Below are 18,051 nucleotides of genomic sequence, written 5' to 3'. Positions count from 1 at the left end.
AAATTGTGTGACCCAAAAATTTAATTTCCCTCAGCCAGAAATCACATTTGGACAATTTGGCATACAACTGATAGTCACGCAGTCTCTGAAGTACAATATGCAAATGTTTAGTGTGCTCGGCTTCATTCTTGGAATAGACCAGAATATCATCAATGAAAACCACCACGAATTTGTCCAGCTCTGGCATGAATACTGAGTTCATCAGGTACATGAAATAAGCCGGGGCATTGGTCAGCCCAAAAGACATCACCAAAAACTCATAGAGCCCATATCTGGTAGAGAAAGTCGTCTTCGGAATATCACTGGCACGGATCTTGATCTGATGGTAGCCCAAGCGAAGGTCTATCTTGGAGAACACTTTGGCTCCCACCAATTGATCAAACAAAACATCAATGCGGGGCAGTGGGTATTTGTTCTTGATGGTTACCGCATTGAGAGGGCGGTAATCAACACACATTCTCAAACTGTCATCCTTTTTCTTCACAAATAGGGTCGGACATCCCCATGGTGAAGTACTTGGGCGAATGAACCCCTTGTCCAACAACTCTTGCAGTTGCTTTTTCAATTCTACCAAACCGCTGGAGGCATCCTATAAGGCCTCTTGGATATAGGAGCAGTCCCAGGCTGCAATTCAATCACGAACTCTATATCTCTATCAGGTGGCATCCCTGGCAATTCATACGGAAAAACATCTAGGTAGTCACAGACCACTGGGATTCTCTAATCTGGGGACTCTATCATAACGAAGGCACAACAACGGGTACAACCCTGGTTGGGCAAATATAATGTGGTTTCACCAAAGGTCGGTGAGTGCACTTCAATGGCCCTAGCTGCAATATCAATTACTTCCTGATGTCTTGTTAACCAGTCAGTTCCCAATATAATATCCACGCTATCCAACCCCAATATGAGGAGGGTGGTTTTAATTATCAGACTACCAAACTTTATAGGCACATGTCTGTTGATTTGATAGGTGGCAACCCTACCTCCTGGTGTTGAAATTGTAATACCCCATTGGTGTGGTGAAAAGGTAGCTGACATTTGGCACTAAATTTTGCACTGATAAAACTATGTGATGCACCAGAATAAAAAAGAATAATTGCAGGATAATTCAAAACTGAAAAGATACCAGTCATGACGAGTGCTCCCTCTAGAATATCAGCCATGGTGGTGAAGTTCAGCCTGCCTTGCCTCACTTGCACCTTCTGCCTCTTGCCTTGGTTCTGGTTGGCATTCTGTCCCTGCTTCTGCTGGTTTCTAGGGCAATTCTTGGCATAATGCCCGGTGTTACCACAAGTGAAACACTTGTTGTCATTGGCCTGGCGGTACTGCTGCTGCTGTTGATTGCTCCTCTGTACTGGAAACTGGGTGCGGTTGGGTGCCTGCTGCTGCTGCTGTGGTCGGATCACCCAACGTCCTTGCTGCTGCTGGGGTCCTCTGTTCTGAGTGTCAGACACGATCCTGAAGCGTTGTGGCTGAGTTGAAGGTCCTGCCATAGGGGTCTTCCACTTCTTCTCTGCCTGACGAGCTGTGGTACAGTCTTCCTGAGAAATGGCCATGTTGACTAACTCATTATAGCTGTTGGCCCTGACTGTGTTGAGACGGTCATGGAGCTTAGTGCTGAGCCCCCTCCTGAACCTGTCCCTCTTCTTCTCGTTGGTGTCTACATGATATCCAGCATACTGGCATAGGTCATTAAAGGCCTGAGCATACTGTAACACTGTCCGGTTTCCCTGAGTGAGTGCCAGAAACTCGTTGAGCTTGCGGTCCATAATGCCTGCGGGTATATGGTGCCCCCTGAAAGCTGCCTTGAACTCTCTCCATTCCACTTCATGGTCAGCTGGCTGCATAGCAAGATAGTGGTCCCACCATGTCCGCGCGGGTCCGCGAAGCTGCTGGGTGGCGAACTTGACTTTAGTCACCTCTGAACAAACTCCATGGAGTAGCGGGAATTTAGATTCCACTACTCTCAACCACACATCAGCATCAAGGGGGTCCTCTGCCCTGGTGAACAACGGTGGCTGGGTACTGAGGAACTCCTGATAAGTGGCTGCTGCGGGGTGACGCTGATGATCACCACCATCATAGTGCTGAGGTGGTGGCTGACGCTGAGCTAGCTGTCTCAGGATCTCGTTCTGCTGAGCCATCAGCTCCTGCAGAGTAGGCGGCGGTGGCGGCGGTGGAGGAACGCGCTCATTCTGACCACGACGCGCTCTTCCTGCCATCTGAAAAATCATGTATATTCTCAATACAACATTTATGAGGTTCAAGGTTCAATCGTGGTGAAAGAGTCAAAAGGGTAAAACCAATATATTCTTGCATGCTATAAAATATTTCACATGGCATAAACTTTTCTTCTTAAATTAAGAATGACACCATTCATCAACCATGCTCCCAAAAGAGTTTGTCGTGATTACATCAATGACCCAAAAGACTCAACTCTATCTAGCCTAGTACCCCAAGGGTGCAAAAGCTAAGCTAGCTTCGAGGAGTTCTACCATCACAGACTTCTAACTCTATCTCGACGATCTAGTGAGCAAACGAGGCAACGCTTGACTCGGGGGAAGGTGGTCTCCTTGAGCCAGTAGTGTCCAAACTGGAGGCAGGCTCCTCTCCTCCCTCGATGTCGACATCCTCGTTGGCCTCCATGTCCTGGATCTCCTGGTGGTGCATATCCAAGTGCTGGTTAGCCTCTGCAAGCTGCTGCTGAGTGTTGATTAGCTGATCCTCGAGAACCTCGATGGTGTTCTCCCTCGTCCCCACTAGCTCCTCAAGCTCTTGGATCTCATTTGACAATTGTTCCACCTATAGGTCTTTTTCCACCATCTCAGTGGACAAGTCAACCACAAGTTCCTCTCTATTATCTAAAGTGATCTTGGTTGCCTCCGACAATGCCATTAGATGGGACATTGCCTCTCCACGCATCACTTGCAGACGATACAGGGCATTCATGCATCGCACCGTCAAGTGAGCCGTCTAACCTGGGTAGATAGCCCAGATATCCTTGGCATGCTCCACTCGGTCCTTCCACATTGGGTCGTCCTCCTTCTCCGCGGGGAACAAACCAATGGGGTGAGTGGACAGCTCCAAGGGGTGGAATCCGCAGAAGGTGGTCAGTCCGTGAAGAGCAATTGCCTCCATAGTGTCCTCAGCCCGGTATCCAAAAGGCTCAGAGTCCAGTGAACACTAGCCTGGCTGTAGGTGATGAGGCTCCAAGGGTCATCCTCACCCTACAACGGGGCACTCGGTGCTTCTCGAATAGCTGCACCGCGTATTGGGGAGGCATCATGTAACCAGCTCCCTGAAGTACCTCCCACAAATTACGGGGAAAACCCTCTCGTGCCAGCCCGTCAGTGTGGGACTATGCATTCCCTTCGTCCGAGGATCCGTGAGAAGTCATCTGTGTACGGTTAAGCGTAAGTAAAAGAAAAAGAATTATAAAAAGAAAAGGGATCACAACTCAGCCTCTCTATAACTACGACAATGGTACTGGGGTACTTAGTTTGTCATCATTTTGTATTAAAGTTCTTACCCAATTATCCATTAGTTTAATTAAGGATGCATGCATGCTCGTCCTGAACGACCTCACATCAACGTAGAGGGAATAGGGAGGAACTCCCATCCCTTATAGTAGCCTGTAGGGCTTACTCAATCAGCCACCTAGCTACCCCTCTATCATCCTAAGGCTTCACGTCCTAAGTCTATCATGATCGTCCTATGATCTATCCAACATTTGTTTCTACCAAGTTTTACTTTGAAAAAGGGTGGTATTTATAGTTTATTGCTTCCTCTGTGGTGGTACAAGCTCCGATACCAGCTGTGGAGGAACCGTCCGAATTATTCCAACTAAAGTGCCTAAGTCCCGCCTTAGAGGCTAGACCACACTTAAATGGGAATAACCCGTCAATCCCTCGGATCTAGTCCGACAAGGCCACTGACAAGATCAAGTACCACAGTCTCACTCGATGGTGAGTCACAGAGCAAATACAATAAAGCATAAAACCATACATTAAAGAGTATTAAACTTATTACATCATCATCGGAGTTTTAACAAAAGTAGTCATCATTGTTCGAAGTGCAGCGGAATAAAACTAACGGTAAATAAACAGAGGGATGGGGAAGCCTGTCCCATCACTCCTCATGCTCCTCCTCAGCCGAGGCAGGGTCCCATTCGACAGTCCAACCCGATGGCAAGATGGACGACCAAGTCACTCCAGCAACCATGTCCTCCAGAGAACCTGTAAAATTATGCCACAAGCAAGGCTGAGTATACTAATACTCAGCTAGACTTACCCGGTGTGAGGAGTCTACTCCTCTACCTCTAGACATGCAGCTGTTGGCTGAGGGGTTTGGTTGCCAAAAGCACTAGCTGAGTTTATAAATCAAGTTTTTGCTTTGTCAAGTTTTAGTGTGACACTCTTAAGACTAAATGTATACCTATCTAATCATACATGGTATCAAACATTTAGCAATCAATAACTTTTGCTGAGTCATCTCATTTCCACTTGTTACTCAATGTAGCAGCATGGATCAAGCAGTCTCATTAGCTGCGAGAAGCAGACGATTCGAATCGAGTTTTTATCCTTGCAAGGTAAACCTAAACACACGACGTGGTGAGGCACTCCGTCCCCACACACATCAACCGTCCCCATCGATTCCCTGGCAACAGATCAGGGCTCACCGCTTTGGCGTACAATGCCTCACAGACTCTGACTGCCGTCGTGCAGTGACCGCACTTGTACCCACCATAATCGAAATGGGAGACCACGTCTCAGATCGCGTGAGGGGTAAAGTCTGCGGGCAGGTTCACTCAGGTACTAGGCTTACCGATTTACCATATTTCTCGGCATGTGTTTAGTACGTTCAAACGCTTGACACACAGTACCACACCTTAATCGTTATTCCAATTCCCGTCTCGAAGACGACGCATCCCCATGGACCGTCGTCAACATACCATCATCATTCCGATATAAAATGGATACAATCAATTCCTGACCTCGTGCGAGTGCTAGAAAAATCACTCGACTTCTACCGAGATCCCTAATTAGTAAAGCAGCTACTCGACCTAGCATACTAGTATCCATTCAAAAGGATTCCTGAGATCATGCAACTAGGGTTTCAAACAACTCCTACACTTGGGTGCACAATACAAACCTACAAACATTAAGTGTAGTAAAATATCATATAGAACAGGTTATGCATAAAACCGGGGCTTGCCTTCCAAAGCTGGGGCAGGCAGATCCTCTAGGGCAGGCTCTGGTGCTGGATCCGGGGCTACCTCCTGAGTAACTCCTTGCTCCGGCACGAGGATGTACTCTCCGTCCGCGAGGTTGCAATCTATCGAATGCAATGAATAAGAATATGTATGCTATGATTATGCAGGATTTAATAAACATTATGCTAAGGGAAAGAAAACTAAGTTAGTTAGTAACTTAGGGTTTCCTGGTTATACGTGGCTCTTAGTGGTTTATGCTTATCAGTTTTAGATTTTTGGGTTTTGCCTAGGGATAAGCATAGTGGATTGAAACTTGAATTTCCCTTAGATGTTTTAGTAGGCATTTAAGGGGTTTTGCTGGTTGGGTTATGATGACCTTAATTTCCATTATTAATTTCCCTTTTTCACTTTCTATTTATGAATTCTAGTGTGGGTTTGAACTACATCAGTGGTTTAACTTTTTCCAAAAATTCTATAAAAATTACAGTGGGTTACTATTTATCACTGCAGGTTGTCCTATCAATTTGAGGTCCAGAATAAATAAAATATGTCCTGGACAAAAATAACAAAAGTTGGGGCAAAGGGGTCACTTTGCACTACAACTCTTAACTAGGGGTGGGTTCTGTCCTAAGGGTCATTTTTGCTGGTATCTAAAAGTAATAACATGCTTCTGTGCCAAAAATCACAGAAGGATATTTAGTGGTTATTTAGTTGTGATTTTCTAAAGTTTAATGTTAAAAAGGCACTTACTACTATCTTGTTATTTGAAAAATGTCAAACAACAGATTTCATATTTTTCCTATGTTCTTAATAACAAAACATTAGTTATCCCAAGGTTTGGGGTGCTCTCTCCTTGGGGTTATTTTTCTAGGGTTTTTCTAAGTTCTCCTTGTTTTCCTAAAATAAAAGGGTATAATAAACAAGGGAATAATAAATTTTTCTAGTGAACTATACTGAATAAGTAAACTAACAAAAATGTGGGTGCTCCCTGGTTCTTTATTTAAACCACCTTTAATATTTTCTCTAACTTTAGGCTAAAAATGATTTAAATAGTAAACTCTACCTTAACTTGGTGTACAGAGGGGTTTATTATTTTTGAACATGTTAGGAAGTGATCAAGTACTTCTCTAAATTTTCTTAACCCTAGTCAAATAGTGTAGCTATTTTTCCTTATTTCTTTTAGCTTTTGACCAGTTAATCATTTAAATCAAGACTTTAAAGTTTTCTGTAACACTTAGGGGTTTTATATTTTTCCTAAGCAGTTTACATGATTTAGGATCTGGCAAAATTGGTTTGACTTGATTTGGGTAAACCAAACTGAAGTTATGAATTTTTCAAGTTCTGTTTGGATTTAATTCAGAATATTTTAAAAGGTTTCCTGGAAAACTACTTTGCACCGAAGACCCTGGGTTCTTTCTAAATCAATCCATTCATTTCTACCCCTGCGCTACTATTCCCCTGAGTCACTGACAGCACACAAAACCCCCTGGCCTTTCCTTCTTCTTCCCTGAGGTCCCTCCCCGTATGTAAATAGTAATCGCAGAAAGGAAAAGGGCGGCGTGGCTTACCGGCGGCGAGAGAGGTCCGGCGAGGTGCGGGGTTGGCTTCGGGAGGTCCTGGCGGTCACAGCGAGGTACGGCTCGGCGGCGGTGGTGGCCGGAATCGGCCGGTCCACGTGCGCAGGCGGGTGAACTCGTCGGCGGTGGGTGCTCCGGCTTAACCACGGCGATCTAGTTCAATTAAACGACACGATGAGCTCCACGGGATGACGTAGAGGCTATGTGCGCAAGGAATCGAAAAATGGTGCAGAGACTTACCCAGTCTACGTTCACCAGCGATCGGGTGAAGTCCGGCGACCGTGGACTGGCTTCTCCGGCGAGGCAAAGTCCTATTCCTTGCTCGGGGAGCTTCACCGAGGCATGCACGGTCTCTTCCGAGGGTCGGGCGTGGCTGGGAAGGGCTCTGCTGGTCGGTCCACGGTGGCGGGGGATCGGGTGGCCGCGGGCACGCCGTTTGCAGGGCAACGCCGGTGATCTCTGGCTCCGGTGAGGTGGAGAGCACGCGGGGGAGTAAGGTTGAAGCTTCGTTGGGCTTTATAGGCACGGGCGCGAGCAGTAGAGACGGGCGCGGCGAGGCACGGGGCTCGCGGGGTCGGGCGCTGGGCGTGCTCTGGCGCGCTCAGAGCGTGTCGAACACGTGGAAGTGTTCTTCTGCCCTGGTTCAACAGCTCACCGAGATCGCAAGTGTGCGAATCTTGGCAAAAATCCAGCGCAGGCCTCCTCCTAGCACCTAGGGTTGTCTCTTGTATGTGAGTCCCCATGGCAGATATGCCCTAGGTAGGGAGATTTGTGGACGCCAAATCTAGCTTGTCCCTCTGCCCACCTCGCGACAAAAGCCATGCCAAATCTTGTCAAACGTCTTGGGCTCGGTTTCAAACTTTTCCAGTGGGTGCCTTAGGTGGTATGACACATTTTTGGTATACAACTCAAGTGGTTTTGGTGCCATTTACTAAGTGAACACGGTGGATCTTTAGATTAGGTTTAAAATTTGACTTAGAAAGAATTAGAGAGCCCTAGTGCTCTCTCCACTTAAGGAATGAATTTGGGGTTTTTAAGGGGTCTTTTTGTAATGTTTCCTCTCTGCATTTTGTAGATTACAATGTTACTTAAACTTTGGCTAAGGTTTAACTCATGATTTGCACACTTGCTTAACCTTTCCCCCCTTAAACCAGGGTTTTGGGAGTTAAGGGCTCAAGAGGGGTCTAGGGTTTAATCTTCTCTTGCCCAAGGTGATAATTGCATAAATGCTTGGGTAATGCTTTTGGTCATTAACATTCTTGGTTAATACATGGTTCCCAAGGTTTTATGCTCTTCTCCTCAAGTCTCTTCCACATGTGATTACAGTCATTAGTGCATAAATGTGCCATGGCCATGGTAACACCTGGGGTGTTACACAATTCCTCCACCCTTCCTGGTATTGACCATCTGAGTTAGAAGCATATGGTAAGATAGTTTTGCAAGGGGAATCATTTGGTAGGCAGAATGAATAAGCTAATAGCTGGCTATGTACTGAAGATTCCTTAGTAGTGCTTAATCCGTTGTTTTATGTCAAGATTGGGGGTAGCTAGTCGTATAAAGTGAAGGTAAGATAGAATCTGTCAAGGTGAGATAGACATGAAATACTAGATACATTTTAATGGGATATTCTAGGTTGTCTAGTTATTTTATAAATATTATCCTTTATACCTAGATGTATATGCAGATGTAATTGTGGACATTACTCCACAACTCATCACACTCAATCAAAGATCCAAATCAAACAAGTATCATAAGAACAAACATTCAAGTTCATAGATATCTATATAAAAATAGTTTTGTTTTTGTTCCTAAGAGTAGGTCTCTTATTCCTAAAGGTCACTTTAGGCACATGATTTCAAAGTGTGAAATCCACATTTGTCTTTTAGAAAGAAAAGATAAGAATAATCAGAGTAAAGCGAAAATAGATGAGAAAAGATTAAGAAAAGTTTAGAAAGATCAGAGTAGCAAAGGTAAGTAGACAATGGTTGTCCAGTTCTATCTAGGTTTTGTCCTACAGTCAACATTCCTCTGATACCACTTCTATCACACCCGGGTTTCGGGGCACTAAGACCCGGGCGCGAATATAATCACCAGGTGTGCTGGGACCAAGTCTCACACATATGATGAATCATGGCACAGGATCGAATGTCATATCTTTACTATACAATAGGAGTTCTGTACAAAATAAATAATTATATTATAAGGAGACAACGGTCCAGCAACCCAAAGTTGACTGGGAGACGACGACCTAGACCTCTCACGAACACATCGCAACATCCTTCATGCGCCTCAAACTGTGGTACCTGTTCTTGACATGTGGGGGGGTGTGAGACAGCAAGAGTGAGCTCACATACGTTCATAGCTCAACAAGTTGTGGGGAATAATGTGTATGAACTCGCCAAAGGTGGGAGCTCACGTGAAGTGTAAGGCTTACCAAAGAGGATGGTTGAAGCTGAGCATAGCTTTTAAAGTTGCTCAAAATTTTATTAGCAATTACTAAGTATAAGTAAATACCAAACCCAATTAAGTAGTAGAACAAAAATAACAACATCACCTGCGATGCAATGCATATGACAAATTGAATCTAAGTTCCATAAATTAATCATGTGAGGGTCCGAGCTGCTCATGACTGTGAGCACGGCTAGTATACCAGTTTTACACTCTGCGGAGGTTGCGCATCTTTACCCACAAGTCATGTTACCCATTGGCCACGGGGTTGTACGGGCCCCATACACCTCTACCAAGGAAGCGAGGCAGGGTAACACTACGAGGCCTCTACAAAGTTCCACTAGATTCAGAAAACCCGCTACAGTTTATAGGAAGCTCCAATGCAGGGATCCCTCGCTTGACCGCCATCGCAGCAAAATCAACCAAGGACCTCCCTACACTGACCACTCCCCTACTGCCCTTGCCCCTTTCGGGTAAGGTAGTCATCCACTAGCTTTCCTAATTAATCAGCCAAGGGCGTCCCATTAAACCCTTGTGGTAGCACTGTTTTCCTGGGTGGTCGCTCCATGTTCCAATTAACATAATGATCTTATCGTGAATAATAAATAACAAGTGATAATAAAAGTATGATAATAAATATTGTGTATCTCTATACCCAAAACCACATATAGCAATAGTAGGTACTACCCAGAAATTCAGTGGTGAACAAGGTATAAAGATAGTCAAACTAGGGTAACCTATTGGGTCCCATCAAAATTAACCTATGCAGATCATTATGATTAATCAAAACATGATTGGGCAAAAAGAAGTGTTCAAGGGCACAACTTGCCTGGGACTTGAGATTCCAGGTACCAACTTGCTCTTCAGGTTCTCGTTACCTCGCGCTAGTCGTAGCATTACAAACAAACAGTATATAGGAAAAATTAACATTACACCAAACATATATGCAAAATACATAATAATGATCTACATATTGAAATAAGATCACAGGAACATGAATTACTAATTTTGGAGTTATAGATTTTAAGTTATGGATTTCTAAAGATTTTATGTGCTTTGTACAAGATTACTTAAGATAACAATTTTAATGTGACTTTTATGTCAAAACAATGGCACTAAATGATAAACAATAATATTACAAAATTATAGGAACTAGAATGGGTCAATTCGGACTTAGAATGAATTAAATATGAATTAAACAAGTTTATAGATTTATTTTTATACTAAAAACCTATTTTCCACATTAATATAGTTATTTTATTCCACTTCTGGACCGGGGCCACTATTTCAGAAGAATCTAGGTCTAATTCATAAATTTCTGGACCCTGCTGCAATTATTTTCTAACACCAGAGGATGGCGGGTTCATTTGTAAAAAGGGCAGGGGCTCATGTGCAAATCATAACAGCCGAAGAGGGTATCGGCTATTCTAGGACGTAAGATCTAAAACGGACGGCCTTGATTAAATCTGTCACTCTATGAACCGCTACGCCACTGAGACCGCAGGATCTAAATCTAACGGTACCAACTCATTTCATGGTGATCTTTTCTTGACCATTGACCAAAGATTCAGTGGCTAGGATTAAATGACCGAAGAGTTATACTCTCAGACCAATCCCCGACACGCGATCCTGATCGGACGGTGCATCCGCGTCTTCACCCTGGTTCCCAAGCGCGGCGGCGAAGGGTGATGCCACATCGGCGTTCATGCCCGCGAGTTCCAAATCGAAGTCCACCAGCGCTATTTCTTTTATGGTTTAGGGCATCGCGAGGAGCAGGGGGAGGCAAAGCTAGGAGTGGGATTATACCAGTGTAGTAGGCCGTGAAGGCACCCGCCCACGGCAGGATGGGGTCTAGAGTGGTCCGCCGAGCTCCGGTGAGCAATTGCTCCACTCCGGTTGACCCAGAGCATGATTATCCACAGGAGCATGTTTCCCCTAGGTGTTGCGCACAGCTCAGAACCGATCCTGGTCACTGGCTGACACCGACGATGAAGACGCATGGCGGCGGCACCAACTCACACCTGTTCTTTCACTGCGCGAGACCTAGATTCAAGGTGCTTACCAGTGATGAAGACAGCTAGGGGGTGCTCTGGATTATATAGTCCCATGGATGGGTGAGTCCGAAGGGCTTGGATCGAAGACACCGAATCGAATCACCATGGAATACGACGGGGTTTGTTGGGATCAAGCCTCGGACTCCGCGGCTGGCCGAAATCGCGCGGTTTCTGTTTTGATATCGCCGAGTTTGCAGGGACAGCCATCGTGTGGGACCCACGTGATAGGGGAGTCCGAGTTTCCTGGCGACTGGTGAGGATTTCGGTTGGGCGGCGGGTGGATCAAGGGCACATCGCGGCCACCAGGGCACCATGGCTGAGCGTTGCGGCGCGACTGTTACGGGTAGAGCTGGAAGAAGCCCCCCCAATCCTACGGCATCGGGCCCACAGGTGAGTGGTATAGGGAGCGCGTGTGGATCTGAGGGTATGAACAGGCGGGTCCCATGTCGGTGGATTGGCATGGCACTGCGGAAGGGGGAAAAGAAGTTGGGCCGGCCTAAGAGGTAGTTGGGCCAATACAGAGGAAATTCGGCCCAGGCGCAGGGAAACCTTTTCTGTTTTTTTATGATTTCTTTTTTTTAAGCTTTCAACTCCTATTTCAAATTCAAACATGATTCGACTTTAAATTTCAAACATCATTCTAATGTGAACCCAAATCCTAACTTCATATTTTATTATTATTATTATTATTATTATTATTATTATTATTATTATTATTATTATTATTATTATTATTATTATTATTATTTTACTTATCTTCCCCTCACCATTTTAATTCGAAAAGGATTAAATGATTTATCATAATTATCTTTCTCATTTTTTTATTCCCTAATTTCCAAAGCGTTATAATACTATATTTGTTTATTTATTTTCATAATTATATTATTTATTTATTTTTTTCTAGTAATTTTGGGTCTTACAATCGAGGAGGGTGACAACGTCGATTGGTTAGGAGGGAGGTGGTCAGCTGTTGGTTGATTCGCGCAGCTCACTCGGTGGCTGAGACCGACGCAGGGAACAGAGCGAACTGAGGTCCGGACGAATGCGAGCCCACAGAATAAAATGATCCGAAACATTTTATTTGGGTGTTGCTTGGAAATTAAATTCTCGCGCATAAGTAGAATAGAATGAATCGAGGTCGATCAGCTTCGGATTCGTAATCGAATTAAAGCGAATCGGATTAATAAAAATCATTGCCGATGTTGATTTTCGAATTTAGATTGGACACAGAGATTTTAAGCCGAGTTGGATAAAAATTTATTAGAGGACAACACATTGGAGATTCCGCTTGAGAGTACGGACTCAGATTAATTTTTAGATATAGATCGAACATCGAGAAATTGGATTCGGATACAGCTTGACTAGCAATTGTCGAGCATTCAATTAAATGAGCTTTGAACGAGATTTATAAATCGAGAATGATTTTCTAGTTTGCGTTCGCGTCGAGAATAAAAGTTTTAACAAGCTCCAAAATTCGGCCATTTGTGAGACTGAATAACTCCGAATTTGGCGAAATGAGAATGAATAGTCTGGATAATCAGAAACATACGCGAGCGAGCAATAGAAATTTTCTCTGAGCATCCGAGATGAGGATAAATCTCTCGACATAACACGAAATAGACACCTGGGGTGTCACAGCCTTCCCCCCTTAAAATAATCTCGTCCTGAGATTCGAACAAAGACCCTTAAGGGTGGAGAAGCATGTAACTCTCAGGCTGAAGATAGATGCAAATTCATGAGATGTCATCTAACAAGATACTGAAGATAGATTTGGATATAATATCACGACATATTGAGACAAAATGCAGCGATCACTCTGAGAGAATGTTCACAAAAGATAGCACATCAGTATAGTCTCGTAATAGATCACGACTATTAACCGTGATACCAGCGTGTGCCGAGCAGCTCAACCATGTGTGCACCATAGGAGGCTCTCGGTTTCGTCGCAGCACCATCGGTCGTTAGTCATAACACCATTACCAAACGCAACCAATGAGAAATCCACATAGCACAGATAGACGGAGCCCATGAGAATATGGCTCAGAAAATAAGAATGTGACTGGAGTTGAAGCAGAGATTGTTGGCAAAAGTGCATCACATGAGAATTTTCTTCAACTCAGAGAACTATTTTATGATCAACATGGAGATTATCAGGCAAGAGACTAGTATGATATTTGATATGAAGAGGAACCAACCATGAGATCAGGATCGATGAGCTTGTAGAGACATCAGAGAACCAAAGACAACAGCATCATCCATTGAACTAAATGGATACACTGTTTAAAGATAAAATTGATAAAACAACATCAAGATCCTCGGAGAAGGGGGTATAATAATGACCAGAATTGAGAGATTTAGGCAGATCCACATCCGATACTTGAGAACGGGTTATAGCAGATAACCAGATAATAGGGCAGAATCAATGAAGGATCCAGATATTCGGATGATAAAGCCACAACGTGATTCACAAGAAAAAGATTACCAGATCCAGGTGAAAAGATAAGTAGTCACATGAGATCGATTAGGATGAGCACCAGAAAGGTTACGAAGACTCGGGACAGGATCTATGGAAAGAAACATGGCCTTGATAGGGTTTGTGCAACTAGACACCAAACAACGATTTTTTTGACACAACAAGTGCACAAGGAGACTTGGGTTGGTCTAGCAGTCAAGCTATGGGGTTCTATAAGCTGTGCAGGTGTAATTTCAAAGATAAACACACAAGGGTCAGAAAACACCAACACAAGCATGTGATTTGATTTTTTTAAGGGTTTCACTTGCTAACACTAGGTTGTTTAGAGTGGGGGTGTCTTTTCATGAGCAGAACAGACAACATATTTTGTAAAAAGGGTTGAACAATTACAATACCACCTAGATAGCAAGACAAGAGAAACACATAACACGACCTAACAAGATTTACCAATCTGACATGAGGTAAGGCATTTCTTATAGTTCCTAACATAGCAGGGCATCAAATTATTCACAAGTTCTTATTATTGGAATAAAGGTGAGAGAAGCATGTTGATGCACAAGATACAATGACGCGACAATCATGATGCATGCTCATTCTAGGTGTCTTCTCAGACCTAACTACTTTTTCGGGTGCTTCTACATCATCCCTCCTAATAGTAGTAGTAGCCTTTATGGCCTATATAAATAGCCACCTAGCTACCTATCTATTTTCTAAGGCTTCACGTCCTAGGTCTATCCTTATCATCCTGACGATCTATCCAACTTTAGTTTCTAAGCAAGTTTTACTTTTGAAAAGGTGGTATTTATGACTTATTGACTTCTCTGTAATGGTATTCGCTCCGATACCAGCTGTGGCAGAACCGCCCGAATTATTCCAGCTTAAGTGCCCAAGTCGCACCTTTAGAGGCAGCAACACACTTAAATCGGAATAACTCGTCAGTCCCTCGGATCTAGTCCGATAAAGCCACTTATCTAGGATCGAATACCACTAGCTCACTCGAAGGTGAGGCACAGAGAAATACAATAAAGCATAATACCATAAATTAAGAAAGTATCATTAGTGATTACATTATCGGAGTTTCAAGAGCAGTAACAATATTTTTAGTGCAGCGGAAATAACTAATGGAGAAAACCGAGTAACATGGCGAAGCCTGGCCACGCTACTCCTCCTGGTCCTCTCCTGCGGAAGCAGTAACCCACTCGACCATCTATCACAGTGGCGAGGATGAAGGCAAAGTCACAGCATCAACCAAATCAAGGAGGTACCTGCAAAAAATTATGCCACAAGCAAGGCTGAGTATACTAATACTCAGCTAGACTTACCCGGTGTGAGGAGTCTACTCCTCTACCTCTAGACCATGAAGCTGTTTGGTTGAGGGGTTTGGTTTGCCAAAAGCACTAGCTGAGTCTAAAATCAAGTTTTAGCTTTTCAAGTTCTAGAATAATAATTTTAGACTAGATGAGTACCTAGCTATTCATACATGGTAGCAAAGATTATATCAATCAACATCTTTTTTCCAGTCATCTCATTTCCATTTATTACTCAATGCAGTACAATGGATCAAGTAGTCTCATTAGCTGCGAGAAGCAGACGATTCGAATCGAGTTTTAACCATGCAAGGTAAACCTAAACACACGACATGTAGGGGCACTCCGTCCCCACACATATCAATCGTCCCCATCGATTCCCCGTTCGCGGCCAGGCCTCACCACCTTGGCATACAATGCTCCACTAACCCCGGCTGCCGCCGTGTAGTGGCCGCACTTGTACCCACCATATCTAGAATGGGAGACCCAGTCTTAGGACAAGTGAGGGGTAAAGTCCGCGCCCGGCTTCACTCAGGTACTAGGTTTACCGGTTACCATATTTTCTGACATGTGTTTAGTACGTTCAAAATCTTGACACAGGTATCCGCACGTTAATCCTTATTCCAATTTTGTCTCATAGACAACACATCCCCATGGATCCGTGTCCATAGACCATCATCATTCTGTTATCAAAAATGGATACAACCAATTCCTGACCTCGCGCGAGTGCTAGAAAAATCACTCGACTTCTACCGAGATCCTGATTAGCATAGCAGCTACTCGACCTAGCATACTAGTATCCATCTTAAAAAGGAATCCTGAGTTCATGCAACTAAAGGTTTCAAGCAACTCCTTCACTTAAGTGCACATTACAAGCCTACAAACATTAAGTGTAGTAAAGTAGCATGTATAAATGGTTATGCATATAACCGGGGCTTGCCTGGAATTCAACACTTAGATAGTGTTTGCTAGATGACACTCGCTTGGCAAGCATCCACTGGTTAAGTTCATCCTTCTTTGGGTCATCCACCAACTGCATCTTGTGGTTGGCACCACATCACTTGCACGATCATCATCTCTCGGTCCTAAATGAGATGCAGGATGCATATGTATGAATATGATGAAATAGCACAAGATACTCCAAATACATGATAGAGAACTAACATTAACTAGTAAGACACATAAACATCCATACGTTAACGCTAGCTATCTATACGTCATTGGGCACAACAAGTCAACATTACTGGAAAGACGGCGGACATTTCCTATATTTGACCCACACGAACACGACATCACGAGTACAAGCATTTACCATGTTCACTTTAATAATTCATTGGCTACTTATGATTAAACTAGTTAAGTACACATAATTTACGATGACTTACACATAGACAGACTTAGTTAAAAAGGAATAGTTACTTAATCGGGTTTTACAATCATTCACAAGGCAAATACTTATTAGACCTTAACCAATTTAGTTCACTAATTTAGCGAGACGTGCACTAGTTACTTCTATACTTAGGCTTAATCATATTGGTCACATTGTCATTACTACGTGTTCAACCAAAATCAAAATGAGGAAACAGCCGACTCGAGCCAAACACAACAGAGTAGAGCAATCCACCAAACATAACAAAATTAGGACACATATGTTATCTCAAACTTAGCCATGACAAGTCTACATTAATTAAGAGCTAACCAAACATTTTTAGCAAAAAGGGTGAACTCAACAATCAAATAAGCACTCGCAGATTTTTGGACAACAACACAGTAGTTACTTGTTTCAGTCATAATTCGCAAAATATTTATCTAAACATAGTGAACAAATACTTTTTGGAAATCTTAGAAAACTCTCCACAACTTTGGTATTATCATCTTAATATGATTAGACTATTAGCAAGGTCGAATTGTGCAAAAACAACAGTCCTGTCCAGGTTTGGACAGATTCAGTCTTCACACTTTAAACATTCATAACTTAATCTTCAGATCACCCAAAATAGTGATCCAAGACTTTTTGAAAATCTTATCAAAAGTACTACCTAACATTTATAATCACCAAGAAGCGATTCTATGTTTAACCAAGTCAAACATTTCAGTTTTCAACATCTGTTCTGAAAGTGGACAGAACACAACAATCGTTTTGTAAAATTCATAACTCTTAAACTATCAGTCCTATGCTTATGAAATTTTAACACAAGCAAGATAAAAAAGCATCTATAACTTTCTTATAACGACCATGAACAGATTGTAACGTTAACTTAAGCAAACAATTCAGTTTCTGAAATCTGTACAGAAAGTGGACAGATTCAGTCACTGAATTTGTAAAAAGCATAGCTCCTAAACGATCAGACTTATGTCTGTCAAATTTTAACACCAGCAAGATAATAAAGTTATCTACCACTTTTCTATAGCACATATCTACAGAAAACACAATTTGGTTCATCAAACATACAGCACGGGGAAATCACTGCGTGCAGTCCAAAACAACAACTCATAATTTCAGCTCCTATTTACTTCAAGAATTGCCGCGTTCTATAGACTCGAACCATTCTAACACTTTACCATTTGTTAGCGTTAAATTAATCAAATGAGGACTAATAAGTAGACTTACTAATTCTTATCCGTGTTATTTTGAACACTAGAAGTACCATACTCAATTAACAACGCATTCTCTACGATAATCAATATCGAAGCGCTTTTCACCCAATAATTTGCATTTCAAATTAGACATCACATGAGCACTACTACTTTTTACCCGCGATCATAACTATACACATTTAGACCAACAGGCAAATCATCATGACTACGAGCCTAACTAAAGCCATCTAATAATTCGGCTAACTAGAGCAACGACCTAGCCCACTATGCAACCTACTTGTCGGCTAGCCTATTGTTATCACAATCCGAGACACAACATATACTACAACGTTTTTATAAACATATATATTCACAAGGTATTTCGCACACCGACCAAAGC

This window comes from Zea mays, chromosome 2 (assembly GCF_902167145.1).
Source record: "Zea mays cultivar B73 chromosome 2, Zm-B73-REFERENCE-NAM-5.0, whole genome shotgun sequence".
NCBI lineage: Eukaryota > Viridiplantae > Streptophyta > Magnoliopsida > Poales > Poaceae > Zea > Zea mays.
Note: the sequence above shows the minus strand (reverse complement) of the source record.